Raw genomic sequence first — 25,681 nt, forward strand, 5'->3', positions numbered from 1 at the left:
TATAATTGTAAAATGCCTAACACAGTGCCTGGAAAATACTAGACACTTGAATAAATCCTTCTTCCATTCTTCCTTACAGTGTGGGAATGAGTTGTCCTTTTTAAGGGCCTTAAGTCACATGTGCTAAGTAGGTCTACCCTGAGGTATGCTGTCTTGATGTCATGTTTGGTTCTTTGTAGCATCACTCTCTACAACCTGCTCTCCACTGTGTCCTCTACCCAGTCTATTAGTTTCCAAAATATACCCAGCCAGACATGTCTTCTAACTACTCTTGCCCCCCACCCCACCCAATCTCCAGCATACAGATAAATAGATTGCTTTTGTTTTACTTGGAATATACTTCCTACCAGAAGCTCTGTTCCAGTGGAAGGAGAATGACCTCGGGAAGTCAGAGGAACTCAGTTTCCATCCCAGTTCATTACTTACCAGATATGAGACCTCAGATATACCAATATATAACTTTCTGAATGTCAGTTTCCTTATTCTCTCCTTAATATGACTCCTCCTTTATTCAAAGTTTTTCCCTACCCTAGGAACCCATGCTTTCCCCAGTCAAGTTGATTGTTGGCACTGAAGGACAGCGACTGACAAAGGTTTTCCTTTTTAACATTCCGACTAACATTCCGACGGTCTAGGAAGAAGAAACATCTCTCCCTAGGAGCAAGAGGAACCTGGAAAGTCTGCCTTTCTTTGCATGGTTGTGCTTTCTACTTCATCATGTTCTGTGGTTTCATTTGGTACTCCTAGAAACCCTGTTGGTTGGACAGATTTTAGTATCCTCTCATAGAGATGAAGAAACTGAGGACCAGAGAAAGGAGACACCATGTAGTTAGTGGTTAATCCGGAGAGCCAAGGCTTCCTAAATCCCTGTCTACCCTGGGATTCTTTTCTACTTTGTTGCCTCGTGGAGGGGTTGTGTGTGTGTGTGTGTGTGTGTGTGTGTGTGTGTGTGTGTGTGTGTGTGCGCGCGCGCGTGTGTGTGTAAGAGCTGCTGTGATAGGAAGATGAGTGAAAACAGGATTCATTTTTCAATATTTTAGTTCCTGCTTTGTACCCTACTTTGAGTCAAGGGGAATTCGGTGGAAGTTGTGTCTGCCTTGGATCCCTTCCAAAAGCAGGCTGTGTTTTATTGAAGCATCACAAGGATTTGGCCATGAGAATGGTTCTCCTCTCAGGGCCTTGGGGTCCTTGGATAGCTCTGAAGCGTTAGGGGTGTGTTTGCTAGAACCAATGCTGGTGTCACTTCATTCCCACTAGCCCCCTTGCACCTCTAGTTCACCTTGTTGAGGATTGGTTGAGCTGTGCTGTTTAAATTGCTAATGAAATTTGAATACTTGCTATTTAAATGTTTTTTTCCCAGACTAGCATAAAAATATGACCCTCTTTATCTCTGTCTTTCTCACTCATGGGTGTGTGTGTGTGTGTGTGTGCGCGTGCGCACGCATGCGCACATGCACGTGTGCACCCTCACACAAGCCAAATAGATGTTGGAAAGTCCCAGTTTTCTTCGCCAGTGATTTACCAGTAGTTATCTTGATTTAAAAAAAAAGGGGGGGGGCGGCTAGGTGGCGCAGTGGATAAAGCACCGGCCCTGGATTCAGGAGTTCCTGAGTTCAAATCCTGCCTCAGACGCTTGACACTTACTGGCTGTGTGACCTTGGGCAAGTCACTTAACCCCCATTGCCCCGCGCAAAAAAAAAAAAGAAGCCCCCTACACCATTGTGTAACCACCTAGCCTATTTTGTGTTCCCCCAGGCCATGGATTCCTGATAATATCCTCTACTCCAGCTAGACCCATTTCATAACTCCCCTTTAGTTAGGATTAGCCTGGCAGGGCTAGCAGATGACATTATCCTTCCCTCACTTTTTGTTACAGTTGTATAGTGTTTGAAGCATATGCATATGTGTGACAAGGTAAGAAGAATTTAGCAGTTTGGGCAAAAACCTACCCCTCTGTTTCTAGGAAGTAGAAGAAAGCATACTAGGCTGGGGGAGGCTGAGATAGAGTCCAGGAAGTCCATGTAGTAGGGTCATTCTAATATTTATTATGTGTGTGACCATGGGTGAATTCCTAACCATGCTGGCATCAGACACTTGATGCTTACTAACTGTAACCCTGGGCAAGTCACTTAACCCTCATTGCCTCACCCAAAAAAAAGTCATTGAGTCTAATAATAGTTTCATTTTATAGATGAGGAAACTGAAGCTCAGAAAGTTTGTGATTTGTTCAGTCACTTTGTTATTGTTATTAAATATAATATTGAATAGCAGAGCTCGAATTTGAATCCAGATCCTGTGGCTCCAGATGGCTGACATGGTCACAGTTAGAATTGAGTTGGATATTTTATGGTGCAGTAAATAGCAGAACATTGGCCTGAAATGCATTCAGTCCTGGATTTTGTTCGATTGGATGGTTAACTCACTGTGAGAGACAGGGCAGGGGGGGCGGGGTGGGGCACAAATGACAAAGTAATAAAAGTCAACATGAATAATTTTTCTTGCTTTTTAATGTTTACAAGGCATTTTCCTCAAAACAACCCTGTGAGATAAGCAGGGCACCAAGCCGGAACCTTACTCAAGGTTGCAGAGGGATAGTAAGTGATAGAATTAAGATTTTGAATCTAGGTCTTTATTTTTTTTTTTTAGCAGGGCAATGCGGTTTAAGTGACTTGCCCAGGGTCACACAGCTAGTAAGTGTCAAATGTCTGAGGCTGCATTCGAACTCGGTCTTTTGATTTGAAGTCCAGTGTTCTTTTTTTTTTTTTTTTTTAGTGAGGCAATTGGGGTTAAGTGACTTGCCCAGGGTCACACAGCTAGTAAGTGTTAAGTGTCTGAGGCTGGATTTGAACTCAGGTACTCCTGACTCCAGGGCTGGTGCTCTATCCACTAGTTTCTTTTTACTATACTCAAATACCATATTTATCCTCTTTAGATATCATCACCCTGTGCCGAGCGCCCCCCCCCCCCATTATGAAGGAGCTAGAGAGGACTAGCTCTGAGGGCCCTTCCATCTAGAAAATATTAAGGTTCCATGTTCTTATGACTTGGAGCATCTCAAAGAAATTATTAATCCAAACTGGTTTGCCCTTAAGTAAAAACCAAATTTCAAAGTTTTTGTTTTCTTGTTTTATTTTTAGCAAACATTTATAGTTTCATAAAGGTTTGGATAAATACATGACTTTTGAGTGCTGTGACAACCTCCATATAGACTCTGATCTTGTTCATTTTGTATTTGGGGTAATTTTGCTGATCTAGGAATTAAGCTGCCTTTGTTTTCTTCTGAAACATCAGAAAAGTTCAACCTCTGTGATAAATCCTTTGATGTTATTAAGTAGAAAGCCTTAAAATTGTCCAGCTGAAGGGAATCTTTATGTTTTTTCTTAGTGCTTTTCTCCCCTTTCCTTTTTCTCTCTCCTCCCTAACTTGTCTTGCCTTTTTTTAACTTGAAGAAATGTAGAAGAACCTCTGTTGCTTTTATTTTCAAGGTTAGGATTCGCTTCCTAGCTCCTCAGAAACCACAAGAGTAGAGCCTCTGTGCTGTCGTGGCGCCCCCCCCCCCCCACCCCAGTCCTCTGTTGTTCCTTACCCTTCTCTTCTCTTCTCTTCTTTCCTTTTCTTTTTTTTGGTGGGGCAATGAGGGTTAGATGACTTTTCAGGGTCACACAGCTAGTATGTGTCAAGTGTCTGGGGTCTGATTTGAACTCCAGTTCCCCTCAATCCAGGGCTGCTGATACTTTATCCATTGCACCACCTAGCTGCTCTATTTCTTACCTTCTTTTGGACTTCACCCCTGCCTTGTTCTCTCTAAGCTCAGAGCCCATCTCCTCCACAAACCTATCTTTTTTTTTTTTTTTTTTTTTTTGGTGAGGCAATTGGGGTTAAGTGACTTGCCCAGAGTCACACAGCTAGTAAGTGTTCCACAAGCCTATCTTACCTGACTGCCTCTGTTTGTAGTGATTCTTCCTTTCTATCACAGAAACTATACACAGAAACAGTATATGAGTATTTTTAACTTGGAGAAAAGCCTTTTTTTGGGGATTGGGTTGGTATATAATAGCTGTGTTCAGGTATTTAAAGGACTTTCATGTAAAAGAGAGATTAAATATATTTCCCTTTGGCCTCACATTGTAGAATTAGCAGCGGGGTGGAAGTTTGAGAGGCAGATTCAGGCTTGATAGGAGGAAAACCTCCAGATTATTAGAGCAATCCCAAAGTGGAATGGGATGCTTGGGGCTGGGTGGGGTGGGGGGGGGAGGGGGGGGAGGTGAGTTTCCTATCACTTGATCACTTCAAGCCAAAATTTGAAGACCACTTTTCAGTGATTCTAGATGAGATTTTGGTATGAATGAACCTCTGAAATGTTCTTCTCACTCAGATTTTGAAAAATGCAACAATATCTCTACCACTCCTTTGTTTGGCATTGAGCATCTCTAGCTCTTATATTCCTGGTTTTCTCTCCTATTTATATCGAACTTCTGTTGTTCAGTTATTTCGCTTGTGCCCAACTTTTCAGGACCCTACTTGGGGTTTTCTTGGCCAAAAATGCTGGAGTGGTTTATCATTCCTTCTCTGTCTCATTTTACAGATGAGGAAACTGGGGCAATTAGGGTTAGGCGATTTGCCCTGGGTCACACAGCTAGGAAGTATCTGAGACTACATTTGAACTCATGTCTTCCTTACTCTGGGTCTACAGCTCTATCTAGCGCCACCTAGCTGCCCAGTTAGAGATTACTTGAGGGCAAAACCCCACATTTTATTCATCTCTATCTCCCAATAGAATCTACAGTAGTGCATTCCTCTTGGTGGATTAGTTGCTTGATTCATCTCCCACTTTGCAATGCTTAGCACAGGATTCTCACCCATCTTTCCAGGACTGGTCTAGGATGCAGCCTAGGAAATAAGGAGTTGCTCTAGATGACTGGAAAAGTATGTGATTTCTTTAGTGTGTATGTGTATATATCCAAGTTCCCAAATAGGGTGAGGTAGAGAATAGCTTACCTTGTCTTGAGGCTAAAAGTGCCATTCATCCTTTTAAGAGCCCAGAGTTATCACACCTTTTACAAAGAGCAAGGAAAATAAGAATAGATCACTGACTGCTAAGGGGAAGAATGATATTCCCCTAACCATGTTAAAGGCCTACTTGGTACAAACACATTTTACCCGTCTCCTGTTGCCGTTAATAATATGCATTCAAGAGCCATAAAATTTTTGTATTTGTATTTACGTCTTTATTTTTCATATTGGTAATTACCTTTTATGGTCTTTGGCTCAAATGCAAGCCCTGATTCCCAGCCTGTCTGCATGCAGTCAGTCCTTGTAATCCAGAAGTGAATCAAAGCAACTTTTTTTCTTTTAAAAAAAGAAAGAAAGAAAAAAAAGAAAAAAATCCTTTTACAAAACAAGATTCTCTCCGTGTTGCAAAAGAGCTTTGGGGAAATCTGGGTTTTGTGGTTAAGAATCTTACACTGAAGCACAAGGAAAATTATGTGTAGCTTTTATTTGGCCCAAAGGATTCTTACTACATTATCCGTATTTCCTTTAATTTGTGGGATTTCTAGTAAATGGGCTTAAAAATAGGTCTGGGCGAGATGCCAGGGTACATACGGACAGCAGAAAAAGCCCTGCATTTCCCCGGAGCAGTTTGCTTTCACTTGGCCTTAAATGCAGATTATATTAACCCAGAGTTAGGGTACAGGGAGCAAGCCCACCTGGTTTCTGCAACCCTCAGGAGGGAAGTGTGATTCCAGGTCAGTTCTCCCTGACAGCTCCTAAAGTTAGAGAGAGGACAGGCAGCTGCTAGAAACTTGCTTCTGTTTTGGATAAAAACAGAACTGATTTTGAATCTGCTGCAATGAAAAGGGAGGGGGAGGGGGGGATGGTTAGAGTGGTAGGAAGAGGAGGAAAGCAAATGAAGGAGGCTGTGGGCTGAACAATGTGGCCACCGGGCTGATGAGGTCTGGGAGTCTGGAATTGCTACTTCAGAAGGCAAGCTGGGTAGAGGAATGCAGTGAAATGACGATTATTTCTCTGTCTCTGTGGCCAAGCTGCAGGCTGGCTCAGCCCCCACTGCATGAGTTCTCTCTGGTGATCTGGCCAGAAGGCATCATCACCACCACTGTCTTCCTAGTGACAACTTAGCCTTACTTCTTACTCGTTTTATTCTATGGAACCCTGACAAAGCAGAGAAGGCCTGAGAAGGATGGGGTGAACACACGATGGGGGAGTGGGCCTGAATAGGAGAATCAATGATTCCAGGAAGAAGAAAATGGTCAAAAGTGGGTCCTTAATAATACTGTGATTTTTGTCAACTAGACCGGTGGAAACATACTGCTTTCACTGGATCAGAAAGAGTTCGCTGACATTTTGAGGTTTCCCCAGATCTAAGAAGTTCAGCAAATCTGTGTTTGAGATAGGTCATTTTGGTCTCTTTTCCTATTTCCCAAATGGCCTCCTCTTCACCCTATTTGGCAGGGTGGCCGTATTAGCCATGATTGTTGGCAAATCAAACCCCCATCCCTTCTTATGTTCTAGAACAAGTGTGGTGGTGGTGGTGGTGGCCAACTTTGTGTCAGAAGGGAAAAATGTTATTCATGTTGAGGTCAACCTCTCACCAGCCTACAGATCAGGGCTGTGGAATGAGGGCAGGAAAAGGTCATGGTGTTTCATTGGTGAATGGGTCTAATGTAGCAGCTTTTGTAACATGGGTAGAGTCCCCTTTTTTTGCCTTCCCCTTAAAATATATAGTGTGCTTCTTGTATAACCTATATCAAATTGCTTAAGCTGTCATGGAGGGAGAAGGGGGTGAGGTGAGGAAGGGAGGGAGAAAACTGAAACTCAAGATTTTTGAAAAAATAAATCTTTAAAATTGTCTTTACATGTAATTGGGGAGAAAAAAATAGAGATATTTTAAAATAGTGTGCTAGAAATTGATTTATCAGAGGCCTCTTCAATTGGATAGGGTAGTGACTAGTCAACAGTCCTTTCTAACTTGAAAGTTGTGAGCCTTAACCATGTTCCACGTTCGAGGAGTTCTTCCAATGAAGCAGGTAGTCACAGAGTACATAGTCTTACTTTATCACTGTGTAATTAGGAAAGATGGTACAAGAAGGCCTAGTTCATTAATTCTTTTAGCAAACAACGAGCGTTTCCTGTGTTCATTCTTTAGCACATGAGGCATTTAATAAATGCTTCTTCCCTTCTCACCAGTATACTAGAGGAGAGGATAGAGATACAGAGGCAAAAATAGAAAACAAAGTTTGCCCTCAGGGAGCAGAATACTGCACCTGGTGCAAAGATAAGTAATTTAGGGGCAGCTAGATGGTGCAGTGGTTAAAGCACGGGCCCTGGATTGAGGAGTACCTGAGGTCAAATCCAGCCTCAGGCACTTGACACTTACTAGCTGTGTGACCCTGGGCAAGTCACTTAACCTCCATTGCCTGCCTGACAAACAAAAAAAACAAAACAAAAACAAAAAAGATAAGTAATTTAAAGGTACTTTGTTGAAAGGGATAGCTCTCATTCGTAACTAGATGGTCATAGGAAAGGCTTCCGTGTAGCTGGTGAGCTGAGGCCTGAAGGAATCCAGGGATTCTGAGAGAGGAGGAGTTAAGGAAGGATGGAATTCTATCCCTGTGAGACAACCTGTATGGAGGCCCAGATATGGTGAGATGGCTGAAGCAGGCCATTTGGTGGGAATATAGACTACTTGAAGATGTGTAATGTGAAATGAGTATGGGAAGGTAGGTTCAGGTTGTAGAAGATTTGAATGAATACCAGGCTGAGGAGTTTGTTTTTATTTTAGAGACAATAGGGATTCACCATCCTTGAGAAGGGGACACCTCTTTCTCTCCACCTGAACAATCCAGTGATAAGAGAATTTGCTATTTTCTGGGAGAGGCTCCATTCCATTCGTGGAGTTCCTATATGTTATTAGAAAGTTGTCATGTTCCCACCCCAGTGGTCCTGGTTTTGGCCTCCAACCACATAAAACCATCTGCAGCAGCATGAGCAGTAGCATTTTTAGAGTGGTTTAAGTTTGTAAAACACTTTGCAAATAGTGCCTGATGTTATCCTTACCCTTCAGAGAAGAGAGTGCTATTATTATCTTCATTTTACAGAGGAGGAAACTGAGGCAAGCAAGCAGTTTTAAGTGGCTTGAGACAAGGTCCACACAGCTGTTAGTATTTGAGATCAGATTTGAACTTAGGTTTTCTAATCCCAAGTGTAGCAATTTGTCTACTACTACCATTCATTTCCTACTCTTGTTCCCATCATAAAAAAAAAAACAATTATTTTATTTTTCCCCAATTACATGGAAAAACAGTTTTAAACATTCATTTTTCTCCCTCCCCCTGTCTTTGAGTTGGTAAGCAATTTGATAGAGGTTATACATGTACAATCATGCATGACACATTTCCTTATCAGTCCTGTTGTGAAAGCACTAGAAACAAATAGGCACAGGGCACCAAAAAAAAAAGTAAAAACAAGCTTGCTTCAGTCTGCATTTATATTCTATCACTTCTTTTTCTGGATGTGGATAGCATTTTTCATCATGAATCCTTTGGAATTGTATTGCTGAGAAATAGCTAAGTCATTCACAGTTGATCATCTTGTAGTATTGCTGTTAACATGTAAGATATTATCTTCGTTCTTCTCACTTCATTTTGCATCAGTTCATGTAAGTCTTTCCAGGTTTTTCTGAAAGCTTTCAGTCCACCATTTCTTTTTTTTTCTTTTTTCTTTTTTTTAAGGGCAACGGGGGTTAAGTGACTTGCCCAGGGTCACACAGCTAGTAAGTGTCAAGTGTCTGAGGCCAGATTTGAACTCAGGTACTCCTGAATCCAGGGCCGGTGCTTTATCCACTGCGCCACCTAGCCGCCCCCCAGTCCACCATTTCTTATAGCACAATAGTATTCCATTATAATCATGTACCAACTTGTTCAGCCATTCCCCTGTTGATGGACATCCCCTTAATTTCGAGTTCTTTGCCACAGCAAAAAGAACAGCTATTAATATTTGTACAAGTAGGTGTGTCTTCTCCCCTCTGCCCCCCTTTTCTTTCTTTCTTTCTTTTTGGATTTCTTTGTATCTTCTTCATTTTGAAGGAAGGGCTCACCTCTCTGGGATGTCTTGTGTTCTCCAGGTAGACCTCTCTAGTTTACTGAGTTGTTCCCAGGATAATAGCTGATACTTACCTAGGGCTTTAAAATTTACAAGGCACTGGGGCCACAGTGCCTCATTTGATCTTCCCATTAACCCTGTGAAGTAGCTGTTGCTTGTATCATCAAATTCATTCTATAGAAGAAACTGAAGCTCAGAGATTTAAGCTTTGGAAAAGGAATTTCAACTCAGTTCTCTTGATTCTAGTCCAGTATTCTTCTTAGTCCATGAAGATATTTTTCTCTTATTACTGCTTAGTTCATCATCACTAATAGCAGGGCTGAGACTAAAATCCATGTTTCCTGGTTCATCATTAGAACCCCCTTCACACCTGTATGCACAGGGCTTGCTCCTCCCTTTCATGTTGGTGCCAAGCTTTTCGGCAATGGGGTAAACAGCCATCAAACTCAAGCCATCCTTGGTTTTTAGATTCCCTTGCCAACTCAGTGGAAAAGGAATAAGCATCTACTGGTGGTCAGGCACTGTGCTAAGCACTTTGTAAATTTTATTTAATCCTCACAATAATTCTAGGAGGTAAGTGCTATTATCTCTATTTTACAGTTGAGGAAACTGAGGCAGAGAGGTTAAGTGACTTTCCTGGAGTCACACAATGAGTATCTGAGGCTGGATTTGAATTTGGGTCTTCCTGACTCCTGGCTTGGTATTACTCTATCCACCATGCCAGCTTTCATAGAGGTGATGGGGGAAAGACTCCTTAATAAGATATCTCCAGAAACACATTATAAAGCCTGGAGAAAGACAGCTTGAAACAGCTCAGATAGCTGGTTGGGAAAGGCATTGTCCAGTGGTTAAATGAATATGGTTTTGATGTTGTGGGTGTCTTCTGGTGTGCAACCTGAAACTTTCATGCTGGAGAAGAAACTTATTATTTATTTAAAATCTAGGAGACTTAAAAAAAAAAACACAAACACAAACAACAATCTCTAAGTGCCTCTGAGTAGCACACAAAATAACGTGGTTATTAAAATCCCCACCACCACCACCACGTTTTGTGGTCAGTATGAAAGTTTGAAGGCTTGCTTTCTATACTAGAAGCCTCTTAAAGATAAAGCTCTGCTTTTATGTTTTAAAAATCATTTTTCTTGTAGCCTTTGAAAGCAGCGTCATGGGGGGTGGGGGGGGGGCTGGATTTTGATACAGAAGACCCGAATTTGAAGCTGTTTTTTTACTTACAAGTTACTCTCCTCTCTGGCCATCAGTGTGCTCTTCTGTAAAATGAGGTTTGTTAGGTTAGATCAGGGATTTTTGTGTCTTGGTCCCCTGTAAGTCTAGTGAATGAAGCCTATGTCCCTCTTCAGAATGATTTTAAATGCATAAAATAAAACAAAGTAAGAAATCAATTTTGTCCAAATGCAGGTATAATAACTTTTTTTAGTTTACCAAGTTAAGGTTAAGAACCTTTGGCCTACTTAGTTGCTATAGCCTTAATATCCCTAAGCTCTTTGTTTTCTTCTCTCACAGAAAAAAATATCTGAGCTCAAAGTTTCTTTAGAGATCATTCATTTTACAGATGGGGAAATCAAGGCCTATATGGAGAAGTGGCTTAACCAGCTTAGAGCAGTGATAATAGCCAGGGATATATAGGATGACTCACTATCCAGTATTATTTCAAGTGTGTGGCAGAAATTTAATTCACAGTAATTTATTACTATTTGTAAAACATCTCAGGCACACTCTTTTCACAATGGCAAGGGAAGAAATAGGCCAGGCCATTTTCAGCATTGACTTCAGGTACATCCATTTTCTCTTCTGGGCAAGTAGGTGGTGTAGTGTATGCTGGGGTCAAACTCAAGTGGAAATGGGGCCACTAAGCTGGACATAAGGATTCATGCCAACTGCATATTGACTTAATTTTAAAGTTGGTTTTGTTTTATTTAGTTAAATATTTCCTATTTATGCTTAAATCTGATTCAGGTAGTAGCTGAGAATGCTGAAGACCTCATGAAGGCCATGTAGTGTAGTGACACTTTCCTAACTGTAATATTCTGGCCAAGTCAATCTGTTTTGGTTGTTCAGTTATTTCAGTCTTGACCCCATTTGGGGTTTTCTTGGTAAAGATACTGGAGTGGTTTGCCATTTCCTCCTCCAGCTCTTTTTTTTTTTTTGGTGGGGCAATGAGGATTAAGTGACTTGCCCAGGAACACAGAGCTAGTAAGTGTCAAGTGTCTGAGGTTGTATTTGAACTTAGGTCCTCCTGAATCCAGGGCTGGTGCTTTATCCACTGTGTCACCTAGCTGCCCTCCAGCTCATTTTACAGACGAGGAAACTGAGGCAAACAAGGTTAAGTGACTTGCCCAGGGTCACACAAAACTGCTGAGGCAGTATTTGAATTGGGCTCTTTCTGACTCCAGGGCTGGCCTTCTATTCACTCTCTGCTTCACTAGCATTTAAGTGCCTACTATGTCCCAGGCACTGAGAAGTGCATGGGACGGTTCCTGCTCTCAGGTTGCTAGATATATACAGGATAGATTGTTGGTAATCAGTAGAGGAAAGAACACTAATATTATGCAGAAGGTGGAAATTTATATAATCTTAGTTGCTTCATTTTTAAAATGGAGATATCACCTGCTTTATGTGGTTGTATGAGGATCAATCAAAAATGTTGAGTGCTTTAAGCTATTATTATTGTTAATGAAATTGGAGCAGTTGGTACCTTCCCTACAAACACTTGGGGCAGAACAGGTCTGTTTGAGGGGACCCTTTCCTGGTCTGGATGTGGATCAGTTATGTGCTTTCTGGAGAATGTCCTTTAGAGACCAGAAGGGAAGTTGAGGCCCATCTCAGGTTCTGGTATGGTTACATAGGACTAGCTTGAATTCCTTGGTTTGCCGCTTGTTTGTGGCCAATCCTGTTCACCTTGAGTCAGTTAAGTGGCTCAGTGGATACAGTGTTGCTTCCAGAGTCAGGAATTCAAATTACCTGAGGCATGACCCAGTTTCATCTGTAAAATTGAGTTTCTGATAGCACCCACCTCCCAGGGTTGTGTGTCTCAAACGAAATAACAATTGTAAAGTGCTATGTACTATGTAAATATTAACTATTATTATTGTTACCATGGCCCATTAAAGTACCTTTTTAATTTTTGTTTTTGTTTTCTTCCGGGGCAATGAGGGTTAAGTGACTTGCCCAGAGTCACACAGCTAGTTAAGTGTCTGAGGCTGCATTTGAACTCAGGTCTTCCTGAATCCCCAGGGCCAGCGCTTTATCCATTGCACAACCTAGCTGCCCCCCATTAAAGTACCTTCTTGCTCTGATTTGAGTTGTAAGTAGAATGAAGTGAAGGGTTTTTAAAATTCAATTGAATTACACAAGCAACAGAACAAACAAAACAGAGCTGTCCCTTCCCTTAAGAAGGGACATACTATATATGTACACACAATACAAAGTGATGGGGGAGGGGGTAGCAGTAAGTTAATCTAGAAGGTTGAATAGAGCCTTCTTGAAGTCTTTGCCCCCAGGGCACTGAAATATTGTGAGAGTGAATTTGTACTTCTGCTGTGTTGAAACCTACTGATCTTAGCTCAAAGTAGGAAGCTAGGAAAGGGTGTGTTTCCTCTCCAAACCTGCTCCACCCCACCCTCTTGTGCAGTTGATCTTCCCTGAAGTTGTTTCCTTGTTGGGCGGGGAAGGAGGTCTGTCTCCACTCCCACCCGGCAATGGGGTCCTGGCATTGCTCTGCATCCCTGGTTATACAAGGTTTTCATGACTACCCCCATACACCATACATATATTTTCCACATCTATGGCTTTTGAAGGAGTTTGCTGAAATGTCAAAAATAATTATTTAGTATTGAAGCCCCCATGTCCAGTGGTTACTAGTGACCACACAAGTCACTCTTCATTTAAAGGATAGGGATGTTTGCCCCACTGGGTTGTGAGGCTCAAATTTTAGAAAATGTATCTAAAGCCTTTCCTGTGGGTCACCGTGAGGCTGATTTAGATCCATTACCATCATTAGGTATTGGGTTTGCTAGGGGAATAGAACTAGAGCTGGGAGGTGATTGTCAAAGGTGACCTATCCTATCATTCTATAGATAAAAAACCTGAAGCCCAAAGAGATTAAGTGACTTGCCCAAGGTTACCCACACAAGTAGAAAGCAGCAAAGGTAGGATTTGAACCCAAGTCTTTTGACTCCCAGGAAGCTGTGTTTTTTTCCTCTGTAGCAATGGTTTGAGGCTAGGAATGATTATCCAAAGACTTCATCTTTATGAATAACCTGCCTTGTTATTGTTGCTTTTGGGGGAGTCTACCTGAAGCTTCTGCAACTGGCCTCCTTTCTCATCTGCCTCTTCTTTGCTCTTGCAAATCTGCAGGAAATGGGGCCTACAGTACCCCCTTTCCCTGTCCTCCAGCCCAATGCTAGAAGAGGTCTTGCCTTACATAGAAGGTGAGTGGGGCAGGACCTGTGGATTTATCTCTGGGGCAGAGAAGGAAGACTGAACCTCTTCTCCCCCCCTACCCATTACTTTTAATTTTGAATTGGTTTTTCTCAATTAGCTAGCACTAGTCCCTCCTTCCCATCTCTCCCCACCCCCTCCTGAGAAAAACAAAAACCCCTGTAAGAAATGTGCATAGCCCCTCCTGTGGTTTTGACTGGGTCACTTCTTGCCTTGGCCAGCAGGTGTCAGTGGTGGCCTGAGAGCTCTGGGGTAGATGAAGGGTAAAGGACAAGGGGGTTGGGTCGAGTGGAGGCCACAGCCTTGCAAACCGGCATTTGCAGCTCTGGAGGATCACCCTCAGCTGCTTGGCTGGTGACCGCAGAGTTGGCATGGGTCTGGGTTGCTTGTCGACGCCTCAGCCTGGCCAGTAGCCCCCTAATTCCCCACCTCCTAGTCATGCTCCTTACTGCAAACTGAGGCCAAAGGTCAGTGGCCAGTGAATGATATTAGCAGGACTCACTGCAGAAGCCGCCACTTTCCTTGGCCAGGCCCAGGCGGGTGCCGGGGAGTCTGGTTCTATGGCCCCGAGCTGCTTTTTCTCCTCCTCTGCTGCCCAAGCTCTCTGAAACCACATGCATGTGGCTCTGGGGAACATGCTTTGATTCTTCCTCTTACTGTTAACTGGCTCTCTTTCCCCACAAAGCGATTTTCCCTGTGCAGGCAGTCGATTTCATATTGTCTGTATCTTGGATGTGTTGTGATTTACATTTGATTTTTAAGCATAATTAGAAATGCAAGGAAGGCTTTGTGTCTTACCTCTCTGCTTCAACTATTTATGGCAGGCAATGCAAATGAGGAGAACTATGAATATTAAAGATTGGAGTATGTTACAAAGTATCACTGTCTTTAATGAGTTCAGTAATAGGTGCAGGGCTGTGTAGGCATTTTGCTGTGAGTTGGATGGGGAGGGGAAGGTGGTTAGGCCGCATCTTGGCTCCTTCTAACATTCCACCCGTCACACCTAGAAGCTCCTGAATTAAGCTGGGCTGTTGTCAAAATACTGGAACCCCCCCATATCCCTCATACACACTCCTTGATGGAGCCTTCCTATATTAATCCATTTCTCCTTCAGCAGTGATTGAAGATGGAAGAAGGAGAGTTTCAGCAACCTTTCAAGAAGCTTGCTGGGGATACAGGAAGGGAAATTAAGCGATGGGGTGGGGAAATACAGGAGAAGAATGCATTTCTCCTAGCTTCAATCCCAAGACCGGTCCAAACCAGGAAAAGGCAGATGGAGACACTGAATATTTTATGCCCCTCTACTTAGCACTTTCAGATCCCCCCAGAGCATCATGGGGACCCTGCTTCTGGGGTGATTTGATGAGGACTGGGGTGAAGGTAGAGGAAAGGGGAGAGACAGCCCTGGTTTTCATACAGAGCAAGGAAAAGGTTTTTAAGTTATTAAACGGTGCCCAAGGGAGGCAGTCTTTAAGCTTAAGTTATTTAAATTACAAATATGGGTGAGAGAGATTGTCAGCTCTATTCAAAACACTGTTTAAATTCTTTTGAAACATTCTAGAACCATTTTGTAGCAGTGAAGAGATTCACACACTCCAAAGGACTTGGCCCTTGGTTTGTGCAAATAGCTTTCAGAGCCTCTCCCCAGGCAGCCAAATTGGGGGCTGGGTTTGCTTTTGGTGGGGGACAAGCAGGAACTAGGTCGCTCCTTAAAAGGAAAGTCATACCATAGGGTTGACTGAGCAGGATGGGGGATGGCCTCTGACATCAAAGGGCTGGGAAACCCACCCAATTCTTTTCCTCTGCCTGCTGGTTTAATTGCTGCTGGTGTTGTTGTTGTTGTTGTTGTTGTTGTTTGTTTGTTTTGTTGTTTTCCTTCCCCCAATGTGAACGTCATAATATTGAGATTTAAAACATGCAGGTACGGGGCATATTTATGGTAAACTTTCACTCACAAAAGCCTGGGCCTCCAGTTCAGGTTAGGTTGCTCCCCTTCCCCCATTTCCCTCCCCCAAACAAATCCAGGAGCTTAAATGCTTGGTTTGGCAGTGATCCATTGGATCCCTAATCATATGATCCATTAGTAAACTGAACAGAGTTGGACAAAGGTCCCAAGTTCATTAAGGAATGTAACCCCTACAGCTAGAATTTAAATGAGGAACATATCTCCTTATTCTCAGTAGCAGCTGGAAAGGACCCTAGTCTTATTAGCATCTGCCCACATTAGCCCCCAAGTGGCATTTTACATGTGAAGAAGCTGAAGCTCAGGGAGGGAAATGATCTGTCCAAGGTCAAACAGCTAAGCCAGCTAAGTTAGAAGCAGATCTTGAACTGAGGACATCTTCCCTGTACCCCATTCTGAGCCCTTCTGGCCCCTCTCCTTAGGTGTGTCAGCATTATTCTGTTTATCTTCTAAGCCAGCCCTCCCAAACAAAGCACTTGTTTTATTAGATTCAGGTGAGGAGTCAGCCATCCCTTAAATTTCAGGCACATAAATATTGGATGTTTGGGGTCACAAGAGGCCTGTAATATGGAGTAGAACTGTTCAGGAAATTGAAAGTTCATGCTGTGGAAAGGGTTTGCTGGGGTTCCCCCCCTAGATTGCTTGTACCCCAACTTGTCAGGAGCTCCTTCCTTATAATAGCTTAATCAAATCAATAACTTACCTTAAGGATTGGGAATCTGCCCACAATGGGAGAGCCTTAATGGACAAATCAAGAAAGGTAAAATTTCTTTCCTGTCACAGTAACATTTTTTTTCATCATAGAGGGCTCCTGGATGTAAGGGCCTCTTCCTTATTCTGGGGCTGGGGAGGGGTGGGGGAAGAAGAGGGAGGACGAGCTTTTGAGGGTTCTGGCATGTTGTCCCTTTCTGTTCAAAAGCACCATCCTTCAGGGCAAATGTTTGGACACGTGTAAAATGTTTTAATTGGTACCCTTAGAACAGGTTTCTGATGGTTCAATGCCAGTCTAAGCAACTATTTGTCATCTAGTGGGTAGCTGCAAGGTGCTGTGCCCTGGGGCCACAGATCCAGGAGGCCTGGGCCCTAGTTCCAGCTCCAGTGTCAACATGCATGACCTTGAACAAGTCCTCTCTGTTTCCCACAGATCTCTAGAAGAGCTGATTACCTCTGCCTTTTCAATGACAGGCCTATTGTCAGGTTCATACAAGATAATGGATGTATAATCAATGAAGAAAAGTATAGGGCAGATTCAAAATATGAGATTTTTGTTTTACTTGGCCCTAGGAGAACCAGCCTTCATAGTTCAACTCCTGCGGAAGGCTCCTTCTGCTTCACCCTACAGGGAAGCTAGTGTTTCCATTAACAATAAAGCCCCATTGCAGCTGTGGCCTCACTTTAGCGAAGCTTGAAAGTTTAATGCCTAACTGGATCCTCCGGCCAAAACTTGGTGTGGCAGCATCTGCTGCTTCCCAGGAAGTGGTACCAAGCTGAGTCCCATCCAAAGAGCATCAGAACAAGTGAGCCACCCTTGAAGGGTTAACTGCACTACAGCCCAGCTGTCTCTTCACAGGGGGAACAGGCAGTAGCCAAAAGTAAGAAGTCATTAATTTGAGCCTGAGATGTAAGCAAAGTTCCCTTCTTTTATGCAGCCTGGGTAACTGTAGACCTCTCAGGCAGTAATTGAAAAGTGAAGGCAATTGAATTACAGGCTGCTGTCCAAACTGAATGCATTTTTTTTTTTTACAACCTCCATTGCATCAGAACTAGGCAGTATTCCTGATGCCCTGATGTTCTCATATGTGTTAATGCTGACTCATAGACTAACTTGCACAAGGAGAAAAAAAAAATTCCAGGCATCTCCACCATACTAGGTAATGAGCCGGAGCAGGGAGCAGAGGCTGAGGTTCCGTAAGCTCTTCTAATTGACCTTTTAAGATGCTTCCTTATTTTTAGCTGTCTGGGGCCCTGTCATACTGCTGAGGCTAGGAGGAGGGGGATTGGGGTGGGGCATGTTGTCTCAAAATGGGGGGGGGTTGTATCTGTGAAAAGCCACAGGAGAAACAAAGGTTATAAAATGTTATCTGGCCATTGTGTATTGGGGAGGCGATTAAAGGACTGTTCTTAATTGTAAAAGGCAGAAAAGAGAATTTTTCCCCTCTTTTTGACTGGACTAATTTGTGGGACTCCCTCTTCCCCCTTCCCTCTTCACTTGTCACCCCAAAAGGTGCTTTTGTGTTGTTTGTGAGTTTGCCTGGGTCCAGAAAACTCTTATTAGATTCTTAAAATTAAATCCTGCAAAATAATTTAATTTCTCTTGCCTCTCGCTCCCTCCCTGGTAGTAATCTGCAAAGATTAAATGTTGCATTCTTCCAGTGTGCTTTGCAAGCTTCTTTAGAATCTGTGGTGGATGAAAGAAGGGAAAGCTGGAGGGGGGGGTGGTGGAATTTAATTAAAAAATAATGGGGCTCGTGTGTACTTCCTTGATTGAATTACTGCACTTTTGGTGATGGAACTCTATCTAAGTTTATGACCTCTCAGTGCAAGTGTTTTAAGTGTTTCATGAAGGCTGCATTGAGGACCCGACTCCACCTTGCCTGGACCACTGGTTCCTGAGTGAGTTTTCTGATAGTTCACTTGTGGCCCTGGAGTTCTTTGTATTTACTAGTAGTGACTTGATGTGGTGGGGTGGTGGGGTCCTTCCTCAACTTGGGCTATATGATAGGAGCCTTCCCATCCCTCTCTCCCTTCCCCATATCCCCATCCCTAGTCACCATTCCTTGGAGAACCCCAAATTATTTCTTCATCATCATCATCTTCTTCTTCAACCATAGTCTGCATTTATAATAGCTTGAAAGTTTGGAAGGCATTTTCCAGGAATCCTCAGCAACAACCCTATGAGATATAGGTGCTCTTGTCATCCCTGTTTTACAGATGAGAAAACCCAAGTGTACAAAGGGTTCATTGATTTGCCCTGGGTTGCAAAGTTAGTGTCTGAGGCAAGATCTGAATCCAAGCCTTTTTGATTCCAAGTGCAGTATGCTGTATACAATACCCTACACTGCCTCTTGTCCTAAGAGCTTAATCTTTCAGCTGAGATAGATTGAACTAGAAGACTAAACTCTTCTTGGAGTTGCTGTACCCCTGCTCCCCACCCATGGCTTGTATATTCTGTCCACTAGATTCCCTTTCCCTCCAAAAAGAAGAGCTTTTGTTTTGAGTCTGGTCAGGTGGGTATTTTGGCTAGGGATTACTTGAATCTCCCCTAGGGGAAGGGGAGCTGACATAGACTTTTGTATTGCCCAGAATTTGATCTCTGGCTTCCCCAGAACAAGTTCCGCAAAGAAGAAGCTGTCACTGTATATATTCCACTCTTTTTCACTGGCTTCTCTAAGAAGGAGTTGGGGGGAAGGGGAGAGGGAGAGAGGGAAGGAAGGAGAGGGAGAGAATAAAGTGAGAGTAGGCCAGTATAATAGGATCGAAGAGTCAGAGCTGGAAGAACCCCAGAGGCCATCCAGTCAAGTAACCTACCTCATTTTACAGATGAAGAAACTGAGGCCTAAGAGAGTTAAATTATTTGTCCAAGATTACATAGATGATGAGTAGCTAGCAAATCCAGGATTCAGACCCCAATTCCTTTGCCTCCAAACTTATTTGAATTCCATTGGATGGAAATACCATACCATACTTTATTTATTTTTTTATTTTGTTAGTGAGGCAATTGGTGTTAAGTGACTTGCCCAGGGTCACACAGCTAGTAAGTATTAAGTGTCTGAGGCCGGATTTGAACTCAGGTACTCCTGACTCCAGGGCCGGTGCTCTATCCACTGGGCCACCTAGCTGCCTCCATACCATACTTTAAAAGATGGGAGGGAGAACTTTTTTGTCTTGGAGAGGGGTACAGAGAAATGATAGAAATGGAGTATTATAGGAATTTCTGTTGATATACTTCATTTCCCTCTCGAATGTTGCTCTTAGCTAGCATTAGGAAGCAGTCAATCCATTTCAGTTTAATATTTTTTAACCCTCTATGTAACCGTGCCCCTGCTCTCTAAACTTCCTTGTGTACTGGGTTCCATTCCCTTTCGGGGAGGGAAAGATCCATATGACTGCTAAGGTCACCCTGGCTACTGATGGTTGAATGTCTTCTTGTAGACAATACCTTTTTGTGTTCTATGAGGGCCTTTCTAGAGTTCAGCCCTTATAGCAGATCAATGATTTGATGAGAATTTTACGCTCTAGGACAGGACAGGACAGGAGAAAGAAGCAGGCATTTCTCTTCTTAGATATCAACCCATAAGTGGCCACTATTTGGCTTTGGTCTCATGGACTCCAAGTCTGATGGAGATAAGTCCTTTGCTTCCTAAGCCAAAGGAGAGAGGTCTAATAGCTGGGGTCTACTCTGCCTTACCCCCTTTAGGCTGGTGTAAGAAAATTTCTAAGTGCTCTCAGATCTGGTGGTACAGTGAATGGAATGGATAAGTTTGACCGAATAGGAATCAGGTAGATTTGGAGATGTAAAGACCTGAGTTCAAATCTGTCCTCAAACACTTAGTAACTGTGTGACCCTGGGCAAGTCACCTAAACCTGGTTTGCCTCAGTTTCCTCAATGTAAAATGGGGATAATGAAAGCACCTACCTCCCAGGTTTGTTGTGAGGACCAAATGAGATAATAGACACATACTAAGAACTATATAAATGTTAGTCTTTATTTAATGTGGTTAGACTCACAACTAATAACTGTTTAGTCTGCAAAGCATACATTCTCACAATAACCTAATGAGGTAAATATTACAAATTTTGTTCCATTTTACAGATAAGAAAACTGGTGCTGAAAGAATGACTCCTTCATAGTCACATAGCTAGTTTCTCCTGAGTCCCACATTTGACATTCTTTCTGGAGGTGGGCTGATCATTAATCAATCTACCCCTTACACAGATGAGGAGTCTGATGATACTCAGAGAGATGAAGTCTCAACTTTGCAGGGAATGAATCTAAAAATGAGGGGAAGTTGAGGGCCCCATGAAGGGCAGCTAGATGGCGCAGTGCATAGAGCACCAGCCCAGGATTCAGGAGTACCTGAGTTCAAATGTGGCCTCAGTCACTTACCACTTAATAACTGTGTGACCCTGGGCAAGTCACTTAACCCCAATTGCCTCACACACACACACAAAACATTAAAAAAAAAAAAAGAATAACCCCATGCCCAAGACACCCTTCTGCCCCTTGGCGCGCGTGCCGTGGCCTGTGGGCGCGCCCCCCCCCCCCCCCCATTACTTGGAATCTCAGAGCTGGAAATGACCAGAGGATATCTAGTATAGCCTGCTTTTCTCAGTTCAAGAATCCCTTTCCAGCTTTTCTTTTGAGTAAGGAATGTCATCTCTTCCTATCTCAAGCTATCTCAAGATTCCAGGTGTGAATGATCTGTTTTCCCCATTCTTCCATGAGCAACAAGGTAATCCGTGTTGTTTGGATCATTTCCACTCCTTCCCTGTTTTAGGGTCTATGGGGTAAGAGGCTCTTACCCCCAGCCCCTTCTCTTTTTCTATTTTTATTTTATGAAAACAATTTTTTTGATTCTTATTATCTCCATTTCCTAATTTGCTTGCCCAGCTTCCTGGAGAACTATTTCTTATGCTAAAGAATAAAAGGGTAAGAAAGCAGTTCAGCAATAACCAGCATATTGTAAAAGTCTTAAGTATGCAGTATTACAGAGCCATAGTCCCCCCACTTCTTCAAAGAAGGGAGGGAGGTGCCTTCTCATTAACTCTTTTTTTCAGTTTTTCTCTTTCACTAAATGTTTAGGTCAGGGAGAGCTGTCAGTTCTGTGTCCTAATTTTTTTTTTCAGCCCTCAAAGCCCTTTTCCCCCTCTTCTAAAGTTCAGCTTTGTTTCAGCCCCTGCCAAGGCTTCTAAGAATGCAATTTAAAACCAGCGCCTTTCTTTCCTCTCCTTCTCTGTGAATAAATGCGCTGTTGAACATTGGTGGGTTGTAGTTAAGCCTCCATGCTTCACAGGTTGCTTAAGGACAAGGCAGCAAAACTGCCTAATTGTCTTGTGGTCCCCTGGGGGATGTGATAGTCACATCATTTTCTAGGTGAATAATCTTTACTTCTCAGGGGAAGTTTGTCTGGCCTTGAACACTAGGGTATTTAAGCAGAAACCATGGGGGAGAGAAAAGGGGGAAAATCTGGAATGGTAAGATTTTGGCTGACTTACCTGAGTCTGATAAGAAGGTCTGTGGTTTTTTTCTTTGAAGGGAGCTCCTGTCTATCAGCTACTGCTATACCCACTTGCTTTCCTCACTGATGATAGACATTAGGCTTGTATGTTTTAAAATAAGAACTTTGAAAATAGCCTTGCCATTTTCCTGAGATTCTCTGGCTGGTTCCAGATGCTTAGAATAGGAAGTGATATTATGGAATATATGATGTCCCTCTAGAATAGATTAGAGCTAGAAGAACTACTTGCTATAGAGTGAACCACTTGCTGGAAAGGTCAATTTTATGTATTTTATTGGCTTAATCCTGTATGTTGGTTTGAATTTAGGATTGAAATCATGGAGTTAGGGATCTCCCTGGTGTATAAACTCCCTCCGCCAATGCATGTTTATAATCTGATGTTAGAAAATTATCCTGACCACTAAGAGATTGTGATTTGCTCCTGGTCACACAGCTGGGATGTGTTAAAAGGCACAACTTGAACTAAGATCTTAATTACAAGGCCAGCCCTCTCTGTCCACTGTCACACTGACCCTCATCTGTGGGTAAAGAATATCACAGAGATGTATGAATAGAAAAGGAGGCAGTCTGAGGTCACATAGTGACATCAAAAGATAACACAGGTGCAGTGGATAAAGCACCGGCCCTAGATTCAGGAGGACCTGAGTTCAAATCTGGCCTCAGACACTTGACACTTACTGGCTGTGTGACCCTGGGCAAGTCGCTTAGCCCTTATTGCCCCGCCAAAAAAAAAGATAACACAGATGCTTGCTTCAGTAGGATCCAGGAAATGTCAGGAGAGCCAGAAGAAAGCAACCTTGCCTAGAGGATGGTCTCTCTGTGTTTGTATTTTTTTGCTAGAGGCCATGGATTTATGTCCCATAAGATGACTAGGTGTGGGTGGGTTGCAGTCTGAGCCACTAAAAGGAGCACTTACATACAGGAGATTGTGGATCTGGTGAAGAATGTGATTTGTGCTTTGTTGCATATCAAAATTCTTTAGGAAGTCCTCTCTGATCCAAAATTTGCTTCCTAGCAGGTCTTTTGTTCATTTCTATAAAAGAGAATGGCATCTTTTGTTTATTTCACCTACATTTCCTGATGTATCTCCCCCCCCCCCAGCCATCCTTTATAACAAGAAGGAAAAAAAATGAATTAGTTCAGCTAAAATAGACCACACCAAAAAAAAGAAAAAAAAATCTTGACATATGCTTACTTTTTTTTTTTAAGTAAGGCAATTGGGGTTAAGTGACTTGCCCAGGGTCACACAGCTAGTTAAGTGTTAAGTGTCTGAGGCTGGACTTGAACTCAGGTACTCCTGACTCTAGGGCCAGTGCTGTATCCACTCTGCCATCTAGCTGCCCATATGCTTACTTTTGTAAAGGAAGATGAGTTTCATCTCACATCCTTTCTTTCTGGCCATGCTTAGTTATTATCCTTTTGAAGACTTTAGTTTCGATTGTTTTCAGTGATCTTTTCATTTACATTGTCACAGTCATATGTATTCCTGATGCTACTCACTTAAAGTTCATGTCTTTCCTCTGCGTTTCTGTGTTCATCATAGTTGTTTGTTACCGCACTTCAATTTGTTTAATTCTCAGTGATCAGCAATTTTTTGTTTCTAGATCTTTGCTACTACACAAAAGGATGCTGGTATAAATATTTTGGTATATAAGGAACCTTTTTATCCTTGAATTTCTTAGAGGTATGTGACTGGCAGTGGAACCTCTGAATTAAAGGGTATTGCCATTTTAGTCACTTTTTTACAAATCATTTCCAAATTGCTTTCTAGAATTGGTAGACCATTCATAGCTCTACCAGGAATAGATCAGTGTGCCTATCTTTCCACAATCCCTCCAACATCAACTTCTTGTATTTTTTTCATCTTTTATATTTAGAGCAGGACATTTTCAAACATTGTGATGATCTGTAACCACTTCAAAGTAATGAAGATTATTCATGTGAAATGCTTTCGTTGCTGGGCAGAGAGCAATGCTGTGGGCTTCTGTGGGGAAAAAAAATCTCTTCTCTGTGCTGATTCAAAGAAAGTGAATCCTAGAAAGCTGGATTCTGTCATCCAACTCAACTACCAACAATGACATCTATTCTGTTCCCGGCTTTGGATGAGGTACACTGTTAGGCAGGGAGAAGTATGAGATTGGATCCTCATCTTCAAGGAACCCATAGTCTAGCTGGAGGGAGAAAGAAGACATTACCATCTGATATACTATGCTATTTGATCTCATGTAGATGAGTGCATAGTGTAGACACAAAAGGTCTGTGAGCTCTCAGAAGATTCCAAAGTGTGGGTTAGTATGGTTAAGGAAGACTTCATGGTGTATTGTGGGATTTTGAATTTGGCCTTTAAAGATGGATTTAATTTTAGTTAGGTGGAGAGAGAAAGGGTAGACATGCTGTATAGGGGAATACTATGACCAAATGTATGGATGGGAAGCAAGGCTACATATGATCCAGGAAGAGTAATAAGAAAGAGACCCACCTGGAAGACAGAGAGTTAAGTTGGGAGCTTAATAGTAAGCTTGAGCCTTGAATGCCAACCTATAAAATTTGTTTTTAGCCTATCACACAATGAAAAGTTTAGTTTCCTTTCAGAGACCACTTGAGTGGAGAGGAAGAGGAAGGATCCAGTTTTCTCTGATATCATTGTAAGTTTAAAATGGTATGGGACAGGGGCAGCTAGGTGGCACAGTGGATAAAGCACCGGCCCTGAATTCAGGAGAACCTGAGTTCAAAGCCAGCCTCAGACACTTGACACTTACTAGCTGTGTGACCCTGGGCAAGTCACTTAACCCCCATTGCCCTGCAAAAACAAAACAAAAAAAAATGGTATGGGACCACTATGATGGCTGGGCCAATGAGGGGTGCTTTTTCCTCTTCCCGCTTTGTGTACCCCAGACAGAGGGAGTGGGACATACCATGCCTCCCATGCATTAGAGAGGTTCATTCTCCCATGCTGCTGAGCTCAGCCATTTTTTTTCATTTCCCCCAATCACACTACTTGTCTCCATACTCGCCCCTGATGGTTGTCATCAGCTTAATATTGGTGGTGAAGAAAGACCACGCATAATCTCGCCTCCCAAGTACCTTCACTTGGACAGCTCCCTGCTCAGAGCTCCTTCCACACACCTGGATTTCTTCAAGCCTTCTATTCATCTTGTTTTTATCTAGTTTTCGGAAGCCAGGGCCTGTGAGTGAATAGGGAGGCACCAGCTGGCTCATTCTTTAGTCTCCCATACTCGTCTGAAAGGAGTTCTTAGGCAGAATGGGGGAGGAGGAGATAAAGCAATGAGGACGTTCCTGTCCCACGATCAGTTTCTCAGACACATGTTGTATTCTCCAGGGGCTTTCTCTCAGTGAAGCACCCCTTTTCTGCCTTCTCTTTCTTCCCTTCTTCTCATGACAAGTCAGAATTTTAAATGTTAGGGTTTCTGGGGTTTGATTTTTATGGGGCAGTAACCTGATTATGAAAAGTATGTACAACTGTAAAGGCTTTGTAAATTTTTTTTTTAAAAGACATGAACTCTCTATGAAAAGTATGTACAACTATAAAGGCTTAATAGAGATTTCATGTCTTTTTAAAAAAATTTACATTTCACAATAGCCCCATTAGAGAATGAAGATCAATGATATTTTATCCTCATAATATTCCCTCTGCCCTCTCTTCTCCCCCCCCCCCCCCAATAGAGGCCTGAAGCAGTGAGGGACTTCCCCAAGGTCACATAGCAAGTCACCTAGCATTAGGCCTCCTGACTCTTAGAAACCCAGCCATTTCTTGGATACTGAGCAAAAAAGGGGGGATGTAAATTGACCAGGAAATTGGCAGTCAATAGTGTCTGGTGGGGTAGAGGGGAAGGGAGTTAAGAGGGGCATTGAGATAGTTCAACTCACTATGGACAACACT

General features: G+C 42.7%; 1 protein-coding gene across 3 annotated transcripts in view; it reads left to right on the forward strand.

Annotated features, from left to right (window-relative positions):
• Positions 1-25,681, forward strand: part of NACC2 (NACC family member 2) — a 130,156-nt gene that overhangs the window by 57,937 nt on the left and 46,538 nt on the right. Inside the window, exon 1 of one of the 3 annotated variants that reach the window (XM_043982868.1) lies at positions 17,391-17,412. The exons of the other annotated variants lie outside the window; for them this stretch is intronic. The gene's annotated coding sequence lies outside the window, so the exon portion shown is untranslated. Of the gene's footprint in view, positions 1-17,390; positions 17,413-25,681 lie in introns of those variants that run through there. 3 annotated transcript variants of the gene reach the window in all.

The sequence above is a fragment of the Dromiciops gliroides genome, chromosome 2 (assembly GCF_019393635.1).
Source record: "Dromiciops gliroides isolate mDroGli1 chromosome 2, mDroGli1.pri, whole genome shotgun sequence".
Lineage (NCBI taxonomy): Eukaryota > Metazoa > Chordata > Mammalia > Microbiotheria > Microbiotheriidae > Dromiciops > Dromiciops gliroides.